At 41.9% G+C, this 12938-nt stretch overlaps 1 protein-coding gene and 1 pseudogene across 6 annotated transcripts in view; one reads left to right on the top strand and one right to left on the bottom strand.

The window, feature by feature from the left end:
• Window positions 1-12938, top strand: part of AK4 (adenylate kinase 4) — a 96675-nt gene that overhangs the window by 10984 nt on the left and 72753 nt on the right. The gene's annotated exons all lie outside the window — the stretch shown is intronic.
• Window positions 9231-9850, bottom strand: LOC147375541 (large ribosomal subunit protein eL19-like; annotated as a pseudogene).

A 12938-nucleotide genomic window follows, 5' to 3' on the forward strand; every position in this document is an offset into this window, starting at 1 on the left:
TGCCAGGTAGTACTGGCTTATGGGATACAAAGAGGTGAGTCAAGGTCTGTTTCCTGAAGGAGCTGTAAATTTATTGGGAGAGGCAGTGAGGCAAACAAGTAGGCAGTGGATGAAAGGCTGCAAGGTGTGTGTTTGTAGGTCCTGGGCACATAGGGAAGAGGCAGCCTACCCAGCATTTAGGAGGAAATGGGGTTAAAGGAAGAGGCTTCCTAGGTGGCACTAGTGGTAAAGAACCCGCCTGCCAATGCAGGAGACATAAGAGACTCGTGTTCAGCCATAAGAGCTTTATAGTATCTGGTCTTACATTTAGTTCTTTAATCCATTTTGAGTTTATTTTTGTGTATGCTGTTAAAGTGTAGAAGGAAATGGCAACCCATTCCAGCACTCTTGCCTGGAAAATCACGTGGATGGAGGAGCCTGGTGGGCAACACTCCGTGGGGTCGCAAAGAGTTGGACACAACTGAGCAACTAACACACACACATATGGTGTTAAAGGGGGCTTCCTTGGTAGCTCAGATGGTAAAGAATCTGTCTGCCGTGCTGAAGACCTGGGTTCAACCCCTGGGTCAGGAAGATCCTCTGGAGGAAGAAACGACATCCCACTCCACTGTTTTTGCCTGGAGAATTCCATGGACAGAGGAGCCTGGGAAGCTACAGTCTGTGGGATTGCACAGAGTCATACATGACTGAATCAACTTAGCATGCTTGCTTGGAGTTAAGGAAAGCTTTTCGGAGGATATTTCTGAGCTGAATTTTGACAAGTCAGTTTAACTAAGAGGTGAGGAGAGGTGGATGTTTACATGGAATACCTGGAATCCCTCCTCCAGGGCTTATTTGAAGTCCATGGGATCCTTGCTTTTGTGACTTGATCACACCTTGTATATTATCATTTTAGACCTCATTCACCCTGTAAATATTGTTGTTCAGCCGCTAAGTCATGTCCAACTCTTTGTGACCCCATGGACTGCAGCACACCAGGCTTCCTTGTCCTTCACTGTCTCCTGCAGTTTGCTCAAATTCATGTTCATTGAGTCAGTGATGCTGTCTAACCATCTCATCCTCTGCTGCCCCCTTGTCCTTTTGCTTTCAATCTTTCCCAGCTCAGGGTCTTTTCTAGCAAGTCTACTCTTCACATCAGGTGGTCAAAGTATTGAAGCTTCAGCATCAGTCCTTTCAATGAATATTCAGGATTGAGTTCCTGTAAGATTAATTGGTTTGATCTCCTTGCAGTCCAAGGGACTTTCAAGGGTCTTCTCCAACACCACAATTTGAAAGCACCAATTCTTCAGCGCTCAGCCTTCTTTATGGTCAAACTCCATTCATGACTGCTGGAAAAACCATTGCTTTGACTATACGGACCTTTGTCGGCAAAGTGATATCTCTGCTTTTTATTTTATTTTATTTTATTCTGCTTTTTAATACACTAAGTTTGTCCTAGCTTTCCTTCCAAGGAGCAAGCATCTTTTCATTTCAAGGCTGCAGTCACTGTTCACAGTGATTTTGGAGCTCAAGAAAAGAAAATCGGTCCTTTCTTCCACTTTTTCCACTTCTATTTGCCATGAAGTGATGGGATTAGATGCCATGATCTTTGTTTTTTGAATGTTGAGTTTCAAGCCAGCTTTTTCAATCTCCTGTTTTACCCTTTTTTATTATGCATATTATCATTCTATTATACATACTCTTTTAATTATACATATTATCAAAGGAAAGGGTTGTTATTCTTGCTTCATATCACCTTTTCCAGTTTCCATTACTGTGCTTACCTTTAAGATCCATACACATATGGTACCAGGAAACTTTTAATCTTCTGTTTCTAACTTCCTGAAACTCAATTCCTGGGTCAGTGACGGCAACTGATCTTGAAACTAGAGTAAATTGGCTCTAGACGATTAGCTATAAATACAATCATTATTGAAGGGCATGAAGAATTGCACATTTAACAATCTACCAAGTAAATTATTAAATCATTTCATATTATGCTAGTCTTCTCTTTAGCACTGTGTGTGGTCCATGTTGTGAAAAGACTTAAGACTTGGAAATTGTTTTTTTGTTTTTTTTTTAAGTTTTAGCATGCTTTCACAGTGAATCAGATATATCAACTGTGTATTGTCTTTTTAGTGAACTAGATATATGTACAAATATATATTTTTAAAATATATTTTAAATCAGGTAATAGAGGCTTCAGATTACTCTGCCTTTTCCCCTCCATCACTTGATGTTTGGTTCTGATTGGCCTTTAAGACATAGTACAAAAGGTCTCATTTGTAGACCTTCATGCAGTCCCAATTAGATGGCTGATGTTATATTTTAACAGCCTCACTTCCAAGTTCCAAGGGTTCTTGTACTGGTTAAACGACAGGTCTGGCAGCAAGCATCTCTTCCTTGGCCAGAGAGACTGATAGTATTGAAATAATGCAAAGTCACTCCTGCTCATCAAATTCCCAAGAAGCTAGAAATCAACTGTTTTCCATTCTAAAGCATTTTTTAATTGACCAGCAACCTGTGAGCCTGGCACTTTGTAATTCTTGTGACTTGATCATTGTAACTGACATTTGCAGTGGGTCAAGCACGCACATTCTCTGTGCAGCACGCTCGGTTGCTCAGTCATGTCTGACTCTTCGAGACCCCATGGACTGTAGCCCGCCAGGCTCCTCCGTCCATGGGATTCTCCAGGCAAGAATGCTGGAGTGGGTTGCCCTGCCCTCCTCCAGGGGATCTTCCCAACCCAGGGATCAAACCCAGGTCCTGTATTACAGACAGATTCTTTACTGTCTGAGCCACCAGGGAAGCCCATGCACGTTGTCTAGTCCACACACAAATCTGGAGCAGTTGTAAGTAATATCTCCTTTTATAAATAAAGAAATGGCATCAGATAGGTTGAGCTACTTGCCTTACATCAGACAGTCAAATAGAGAAGCTAGCATTCAAACTTGAGACTGCATGGCTGGGGTTTAAACTTTCCATTGTGTCCTGCTGCCTTGCAGGTGCTCCAGTAGCTAGTGAATATCTACTTTGTCTTAGAAATGTCACATTGGGCAGGAGTGGCAGGGAATCTGCAGCTTAGCTCTCCACAAGTCCACTGAGATTGAGCAGACCCTTTAATGGTGAGCTGGAGATACATGGTTTGTTGCTGTTACCACTCTGTCCCTAAAACATAAAAAAAAAAAATTCTAAAATAGGAAACACCGACTTCCTCTTTTCTCCCATAAAAATGGGCCAAAAGAGGTCTAAAATAGAAACCATATGTATTTGTGAGTAGGCAGAAATTGTTTCTCATCATAATGGTAAGACTTCTGGAATAATACTTGTACTTTTTAACTTATTATAGTCCCTTAAAAAATGTTTCTGTGCCTGAGTTAGGTAGGGGGAGGTATGCACAAGTGTCTTTGAGGCGTTTACTGTCAAGGATTCAAGGTCGAGGTTCCATGTTACATTCTCATGAGTCATGGTGGGTGTATGTGGGTGAAGTGTTGAGGTCATGAACATCGTTGAGGGAGGGTGTTATTCAGATATAACTTTCTCCCTTTCTCCCATAATGCTTTTCACACTTCAGTTAATCTCTCATAGTCTGTTTGCAGCCCCATCATTTCTATGAAGCTTTTCCACAGCTGTTGTAGCTATATGTCATTTTCTAATCTGGAATTTCTCCCATACCCATCTGTACCTCTAACACGGCATTCATGATCACCTCCCTGTAAGATGATCCATTTCATAACTTAAGTTACAGTCTTTCACCATCTGAAGAGGAAATTCATTAGCTTTAGTTTAGCTCAACAGAAGTTTTGAAATCCTACTAGGGCAGGAAAGAAAAACAACTGAGATAACTGTACACCTTATTTGTTATATAAGTACTATGAAGCAAATATAATAGTGCAGTGACAGAGTGACTGGGAAGACGACTTCAGAATGTGAAGTCGGAGGAGGCCTGTCTGAACAGATGATGTATAAGCTGAGCTCTGAACGTGAGCGTGGCAGCCAGGTATGTGAAGACTTGGGCAGAAGGATGAACATGTGACAAATTGTAATATAGGAGTGAGCTTTCCATCAGTGGAGAAGAGAGGAGACAGGTGTCTCAGGAGTATCATGAGTGCAGAGGAGACGGCAGAAGTGGCTGGAAAGGTGTAGGGTGGCCAGAAATTAGGACTTCATTATAACTGGATGCAAGGCAATGGATTTTTTTTTTTTTTTAGCTTTATTGAGATATAGCTTTCATATAGTAAAGTTTATCCTTTTATAGTGCATAAGTCAGTGCTTTTTTTTAATAGAGTTGTGAAACCATCATGCATGTATGCTCAGTTGTGTCTGACCCTTTGCGACCCCATGGACTGTAGCCTGCCAGGATACTCTGTCCATGGGATTATCCAGACCAGAATACTGGAGTGGGTTGCTGTTTCCCCCTCCAGGGGATCTTTCCCACCCGGTGTCCTGCATCTTCCTGCTTTGGCAAGTGGATTCTATACCACTGTGCCACCTGGGAAGCCCTGTGCAACCACTATATAATTACAAAACATTTTCATTACCCCAGAAAGCAACCCTGCACCTATTAGCAGTCATTCCCCATTCCCCTCCTCCCTCTAGCTCCTAGTAATCACTAACCTACTTTTTGTTTATATGGATTTGCCTTTTTTGATCTTTCATATAAGTTGACTCATAATACATAATTTTCTTTTGCAGCTGACTGTTTTAACTTTGCATGCTTTTGAGATTCAACTATATGGTAATATGTGTCAGTACTTCATTTCTTTTGCCTAATAGTACTCTATTAGATGGCTATACCACACTTTATTTTTTCATTCTTTGATGGACACTTGGGTCATTTCCTGCTATGAACATCACTATACACATTTTTGTGTGGACATGTTTTCATCTCCCTTGGGTGTATACCTAGAAGTCAAATTGCTAAGTCATGTGGTAACACTGTTTAACATTTAGAGGAACTGCCAAACTATTTTCTAAAGCAGCTTCGTCATTTACACATACCCATCACCAAAGAATGAGTTTTCCAATGACTGTTTCCTTGTCAAGTCTCGTTATTGTCTTTTTCTTTTAGCCTCCCCAGTGGGTGTGAAGTGGTATCTCATTGTGGTTTTGAATTGCATTTCCCTAAAAAAAGGCAATGCCAAAGAATGCTCAAACTACCGCACAATTGCACTCATCTCACATGCTAGTAAAGTAATGCTCAAAATTCTCCAAGCCAGGCTTCAGCAATACATGAACCGTGAACTTCCAGATGTTCAAGTTGGTTTTAGAAAAGGCAGAGGAACCAGAGATCAAATTGCCAACATCCACTGGATCATCGAAAAAGCAAGAGAGTTCCAGAAAAACATCTATTTCTGCTTTATTGACTATGCCAAAGCCTTTGACTGTGTGGATCACAAGAAACTGTGGAAAATTCTGAAAAAGATGGGAATATCAGACCACCTGACCTGCCTCTTGAGAAACCTATATGCAGGTCAGAAGCAACAGTTAGAACTGGACATGGAACAACAGACTGGTTCCAAATAGGAAAAGGAGTACGTCAAGGCTGTATATTGTCACCCTGCTTATTTAACTTCTATGCAGAGTACATCATGAGAAATGCTGGGCTGGAAGAAGCACAAGCTGGAATCAAGATTGCCGGGAGAAATATCAATAACTTCAGATATGCAGATGACACCACCCTTATGGCAGAAAGTGAAGAGGAACTCAAAAGCCTCTTGATGAAAGTGAAAGTGGAGAGTGAAAAAGTTGGCTTAAAGCTCAACATTCAGAAAATGAAGATCATGGTATCTGGTCCCATCACTTCATGGGAAATAGATGGGGAAACAGTGGAAACGGTGTCAGACTTTATTTTTGAGGGCTCCAAAATCACTGCAGATGGTGACTGCAGCCATGAAATTAAAAGATGCTTACTCCTTGGAAGGAAAGTTATGACCAACCTAGATAGCATGTTCAAAAGCAGAGATATTACTTTGCCAACAAAGGTCCATCTAGTCAAGGCTATGGTTTTTCCAGTAGTCATGTATGGATGTGAGAGTTGGACTATAAAGAAAGCTGAGTGCTGAAGGCTTGATGGTTTTGAACTGTGGTGTTGGAGAAGACTCTTGAGAGTCCTTTGGACTGCAAGGAGATCCAAGCAGTCCATCCTAAAGGAGACCAGTCCTGGGTGTTCATTGGAAGGACTGATGCTGAGGCTGAAACTCCAATACTTTGACCACCTCATGAGAAGAGCTGACTCATTGGAAAAGACCCTGATGCTGGGATGGAAAAGACCCTGATGCTGGGAGGGATTGGGGGCAGGAGATGACAGAGGATGAGATGGCTAGATGGCATCACCGACTTGATGCACATGAGTTGGGTGAACTCCGGGAGTTGGTGATGGACAGGGAGGCCTGGCGTGCTGCGATTCATAGAGTCGCAGAGTTGGACATGATTGAGCAACTGAACTGAAGGACTAATGATGTCGAACATTTTTTTCCCGTGTCCTTTTGACCATTTGTATGTTTTCTTTGGAGAGAAATGTCTATTTAAATCCTTTGACTGTTTTAAGATTGGCTCATTTGTCCTTTATTGTTGAATTCTTTATATATTTTGGATATAAGTCCCTTATTAGATATGTAATTTGCATATATTGTCTCCCAGTCTGTGAATTGTCTGTTTATATCTTTTTGACCATGTTGCACGGCTTGTGAGACTTTAGTTCCTCAACCAGGGATTGAACCTGGGCCCTTGGCAGTGAAAGTGCCGAGTTCTAACCACTGGACCACTAGGGAATTCCCTGTGAATTGTCTTTTTACTCTCTTCAGGGTGTCTGTGGAAAGTTTTTAATTTTGATGAAGTCCAATTATCTGTTTTTTTTTTTCTTCTTTTGCTGTTTGTGTTTTTAGTGATGTGGCTAAGACACCTTCACCTAATCTAAGGTGAAGCCATTGTTTTTAAATAGGAAATTGACAGTTTGATTCACATTTTTGATAGGTCATTCAGGCTGTTTGTAAACTGGCTTGGATGGTTCTAGAGTGAAACTTCCAAGGTCAGTTAAGAGGTTGTTATGGTATCAGACAAATGGTTAGACTTTAAACTTCAGTAAGCACTTGTTATGGAGAAGGCAATGGCACCCCACTCCACTACTCTTGCCTGGAAAATTCCATGGATGGAGGAGCCTGGTGGGCTGCCGTCTTCACTTTCACTTTTCACTTTCCTGCATTGGAGAAGGAAATGGCAACCCACTCCAGTGTTCTTGCCTGGAGAATCCCAGGGATGGGGGAGCCTCGTGGGTTGCCGTCTATGGGGTCGCACAGAGTCGGACACGACTGAAGCGACTTAGCAGCAGCAGTAGCAGCAGCAGCAAGCACTTGTTAAATCAAGATATTCCAATGGCATCTTGTTATTAGGAATAAAAAAATGGTCTCCACCTTTAAGAAATTCACAAGGTAAAACATACAGCAAATTAATTGTTTTATCAGGGAGATTATACTGAATACTATAAAAAGGCATGAAAATTTTATTATAAGAACAGTGGAGGGAGTTCATTTTTTTATCACCAGTATCTAACACAGGCAGTGTGTAATAGTTGTTTGTTACACTTTGGGATGACAGAGTAACTGAAAGCTATGGGAGAGATGGCATTACAGCTGGGCCTTTACAGATGGGTTAGGTACTGGCAGGTGGAAAAATGGGAGCAGGGTGTTTTGTTTAACTTTTCAGCTTTTTCATCACACCATGCAGCATGTGGGATCTTAGTTCCCTGATGGGGAATTGAACCCATATCCCCTCCATTGGAAGAGCAGAGTCTTAACCACCAGACCTCCAGGGAAGTCCTGAGAAGGGTGTTTTTGAAGGATCATGTCTGGGAGTAGGTGACTAAAATTAAGGGTATTTTGATTAAAACCTAGAGTTGGGGATTATAGGCAATAGGCTGGAAATATTCCTGGTGGAGGCGGGAGATGGGCTGTCTGTATAATCCCAGATGGAGTTTGTAAATAGGAAAACTATGGGGAGTGCCTTCCTCAAATTCCTTTAGTGGTGTGACTGTGACCAGTGGACTGGTGGGAAGGAAGTGGAGCACAGCCAGGGTCGTGTCACCACGGTTTAGACCATAGTGGGAAGTTTAGAAGTAGTTTAGAAATAGTGGGAAGAAGTGTTTGGGAGAAGTTGAAGTGGTGACATTAGATGTGACTGTATGGGAATGGTGGGCAAGGCCAGATCCAAATGCAGCCCTTTGAAGTTTGAAACCAGCGATTGTCAGGGACAGCGGTCCCATTTAACAGAGGGGTGCAGTCCATACCTGTGGGAAGTTCCAGTTGACATGAACCCTTGTGGGTTTGGTGTAGCAAGTGGCTGGCACTGAAGCTGGCCCCATGGCATAGTGGAAATACTGTTGAGCTTTGGAGTCCTGCATACCTCGGGCTCAACGTCTTACTGACTTTGTAAATTTGGGGGAAGTTAATGAACCTGATTTCCTCCTTTGTAAGAATCCTATTTCACAGGGCTTTGGGGAGGGTCAGAGGAGGTTATTTATGTCAAATACCTGGCAAATAAGAGGAGTCTCTGGTTTGTTCTCCTCCTCTCTGGAGTTATATATTTTCATTTCATTTAAAATCTTCCTCAGTGAATGTGGTGCTTTGAATGGAATCAGTGACATAATCCAGTGGTGTTTAGGGGATGTGTTTGGGTGTGTGTGTGAGTGTGTGTGAGTGTATGTGTGTGTTCACCACTCAACCATTCTCTGTTCTGCAGAGGTTGTAAGCATTTGCTCATTGTTTTAATTGTGTTGTCCTATTTTCCTTTGAATTTGTCTTATTTCTGTTTTTTTTTTTTAAATTTATTTATTTGGCTGATTGGGTCTTTGTTGTGGTACTCAGAAGCTTTGGTTGTGGCGTCTAATTGTGTGACAGGGGCTCCTGAGCTCTTGGACTAAAGTAGTTACAGCCTGCGGGCTTAGTTGCTCTGAGATGTGCTGGATCTGGATCAGGGATCAAACCCACGTACCTTGCATTGCAAGGGCAGATTCTTAACCACTGGACCATAAGGGAAACCCCTTGTTTCCACTCTTATCCAAACGAAGCTACTTATGTGTGTACCTCTTTTGGAAGGCAGGGAAAATTTCTTTTTAAAAATTGTGTCATCATTAAAAGGACAGTTTTCTTTCTTTCTTCTTTCTTTTTTTAAAGGCAGAATAAGGTTTGTTTTTATTGAATGTGTGATTTATGCAATTGCTGAGGCTACTATGTACAGAGAAGAGGGGGAGAACTTTATTTCTTGGTCATTTCCTCCTTGGGTAGAATCTTGATGATTTCCTCCTTGGCCTGAAGCTGTTCTTATTGGTGCTTGAGGTCTTCCTTGGTCTTAGACCTACAGGCCTTAGCCTGGTCTGCCAGAAGCTTCTTGCGAGCTTTGTCTGCCTTCACCTTGTAGATATATTCCATGATATATATATATATATTCCATGGATATATATCCAGCTTGTGGATATAATCCACTTGTTTTTGAGCATGTTACCCTTCACCTTCAGGTACAGGCTGCGATACACGTGGTGGTTAGTCTTCCTAGATTCATGGTATCTTCTGAGCAGCCAGGCAGTTCTCATCCTCTGCTTTCAGGTTACTTTTCGGGCGTTCGAGCGTTGGCAGTACCCTTTCACTTATCTATGCCCATATGCCTGCCCTTCCAGCGAGCCAAGGTGTTTTTCCACCATTGAGTCCAAGAAGTCATAGGCTTCCAGGTGATCAGCCCATCTTTGATTGGCTTCTGGATCTGCTGATGGAAACTGGCCTTGGTGACTTTATTAGTCTCCTTGGGGTCCAACCAGACCATTTTGCCACAGCAGAGGGACCCTGGGGGCAAGCCTCTTCTGAAGCCTCAACATACTCATGGCTGTGGCCACAGCAGTGAAAGGAAAATGACAGTTTTCTTAACTTTACCTCTTTATCTGATAGGTTAGATTTTCTCAAGGTCTTCTAATAAACAGAGTAACTGACATAACTGAAATTCAACTTTTGCTTTGCTTGGTTTTCCTAAATTTTAACACAGATGCTTCTGTATTTTTCTTCTACATGACCCCTATAGGTCTTGGTAAAAATAGCCAATGTAGTTTGTAGGAGAGCTATAAAATTTTGATTGCATGTATGAGTAGTTTCCCAGTTTTCTTAAATGGTAACTATAAATACCATCTCAGGACATAATTTAGTTTTTCAAAGAGGGAGATTGACTTTCAACTTGCATTACTTCATTGGCTTAGCTTTAAAAAAAAAATCAAGAGTGCAGCTTGGAATAAGATGAAAGTGCAAAACCTTTTCATTGAACTCAGTTTTGTTTCAGTTTTCTAGGGTTCTTAGGAGCTAAACACTACGCATAACAATGACTGTGTTAAGTTTAATTATTTGTTCCATTTCTTAACATCTTAGAATTGGAAGGGATTTTAAGTCCTTCTGTCCACGTGGCCATTCTGTGTCAGATCCCTTCTACAGCTGCTGACAGCCAACTTGCCTCCTCTGGAGGCAGGCTCTTTCATTGCTGGACAGGTCTAATTGTTGGAAGATTTTTTTTTCCCCCTCATACTGAGATGAAAGCCAACTCCTTGAAACTGTCATCTATAAACTGTCATCCACTTATCCAACTTCAGTCTTTTGTTGTCACATAAATTAAATCCACTAGCTCTTCAGATAATTGAAAATAGTTGCTAGGCACCACTTCTCTGACTTAAGTTGTCTTTTTTTTCCCCCCAAGAAAAATAGCCCTTGTTCCCCCAGCCATTCTTCCCATGATATCATTTCTAGGTTCTTTTGCAGCCTGATTTCACTATGGCCCTTTTAATCTGCAGTGGCCATCCCTCCTGACAGCTAGCTAAATGTGGCAGGATCATTGCACCTAAGTTACCAGAAAGCCAGGTTCACCTCTTGGTGGATGTTGAGCCAATAGACACAACCAAGCCAAAGTACTGTAGAGTGAAGGACTTATTATTACTTGCAGCAAGTACTTTGTGATCTTTCTCAAAGCAGCATACCCAAACAGCAAAATCAGGGAAGTTTAAGCTAAGGCTACATGCATATTCATGAAGGGGCTTGAGCCAGGAGAGTTCAGCCTAGAATTGGGGCAAAGGTCAACAATCTTAGTCTTGGTTGATTGAAGTCTGAAGGGCAGCATCCTTATCCTGTCTTCCATCTGGGTTGGGGTCTTAGTTCCAACAGAACTGAAAGATATATTATTATGTGTATCCTTTGAGGAGTAACTAGGACTCTTACTTTATCACTGAACTGTTGTTTGACTGCCTTTTCTCTATTCTAGCATTCCTTTGTTCCCTTAAGATCATTATTGAGACCTGTTCAAGGGCAAGCATCCTGATCAGGGTTAGATCACAAAATGTTCTTAGGCCAAAATGCGTTCTCATGTCAAGAAAGCCATTCCTGGTTCTCTTTCTCCGGGGACCTCCTACCCTATCTGCTTACAGTTATAGTGGATTTACTTCTATATTCTACTTCCTAAATGAATACATTATTTGGGAGTATTTCTGAACATCGTCCTGCAATGCAGTGTAGCTCATGTAGCCTCATAAAGCTGACAGTATTTGAAGATTAGCGCGAAGACCTAAGTTCAGACACCAGCTACTCCAGACTATTCAGCTCTGTAGTGCTGTCCTTGAGTGATCTTGCTTTCTTGGTTCCCTTTGAGAATTAGGGACAAATTAGAAAGATTCCAGGAGAAATTCTGGATGGAATTAATCAGCCTAAATATTGCAGGACACAGATCAGCAATGAACAACTCATGACTGAATTTACCCAGATTGTCATTAATTATAGCTTATTTGGATTGTTTCCTACATATTATTTTATGAAACCCAGAATTGTAGCAACTTAGGTTACCAAAGGAGAGATGAGACCAAATCAATTGAAAAATCAGAGCTTGGAGCAAAGTTTTATTGCAGGGTCAAGCAAGGAGACCAGTGGCTTGTGCTCAAAACCCCGTGAACTCCCTGGTGGTTTTTGAGGAAGAGTTTCTATAGATAAAATTTGGGGTGAGGGTTACAGGATGTGTGACTTTTCTTCTGATTTATTGGTGGTGAGGTAACAGAGTGGTGCTCCAAAATTACCACCCCCTCCCTGAGTGGAGTCTTAGTTCCTACAGAAGAACTCAAACATACTCTTATGTATTCCCTTGAGGAGGAGCCAGGATGCTGCTTTAATCACTGTACTGTTTCTTGTTTCTTCCTCCTTTGTTTCTGCATCCCTTATTTCCCTGATTGGTAGTTGTTTGAATCTGCCCTTTAGATCTCTGGGAAGGTTTAGGAAGGAGGCTGAAGCCTTTATCCTTTAAATAAGAAATGGAGGTGACTTCACTGGGCTTCCCTTGTGGCTCAGCTGGTAAATAATCTGCCTGCAATGCAGGAGACCTGGGTTCAATCCCTGGGTTGGTAAGATCCCCTGGAAAAGGGAAAGGCTACCCACTCCAGTATTCTGGCCTGGAGAATTCCATGGACTGTATAGTTCATGGTGTCAGAAAGAGTTGGACATGACTCAGCGACTTTCACTTTCACTGGGGGTTTAGTGGCTAAGATTCTGAGCTCCCAATGCAGGGTGCCCAGGTTTGATCCCTGGTCAGGGAACTAGATCCCACATGCTGCAACTAAAGATCCCACAGGATGCAATGAAGATCAAAGATCCTGTGTGCTGCAACTAACCAAATTAATAAATAAAAGAAATAGGGGACCCAGAAAGACTTTGTGTCCAGCGGGGCCCCACAGGATCCTGATCAGTTTCACCCATGCCAGATACTTTAGTGATGGAAAGCTCTGAGAGTTGCCTTTAATAAGAGTTTGTGCTATGACCCACATAGCTGGGTTTGGAGTCTGACTTGGCCATGAACTGTAGGAATTTGGGCAAAGCATCAATGGCTAACCTTTTTGTGTTTATTCATTTATAAATGAGAGTCATGATAGAGCTGCCTCATCAAGTTTCCTTGTGTGA

The sequence above is a fragment of the Bos grunniens genome, chromosome 3, assembly GCF_055505025.1.
Source record: "Bos grunniens cultivar Pamir isolate PY7600 chromosome 3, Bosgru_T2T1.0, whole genome shotgun sequence".
Taxonomy (NCBI): Eukaryota; Metazoa; Chordata; class Mammalia; order Artiodactyla; family Bovidae; genus Bos; species Bos grunniens.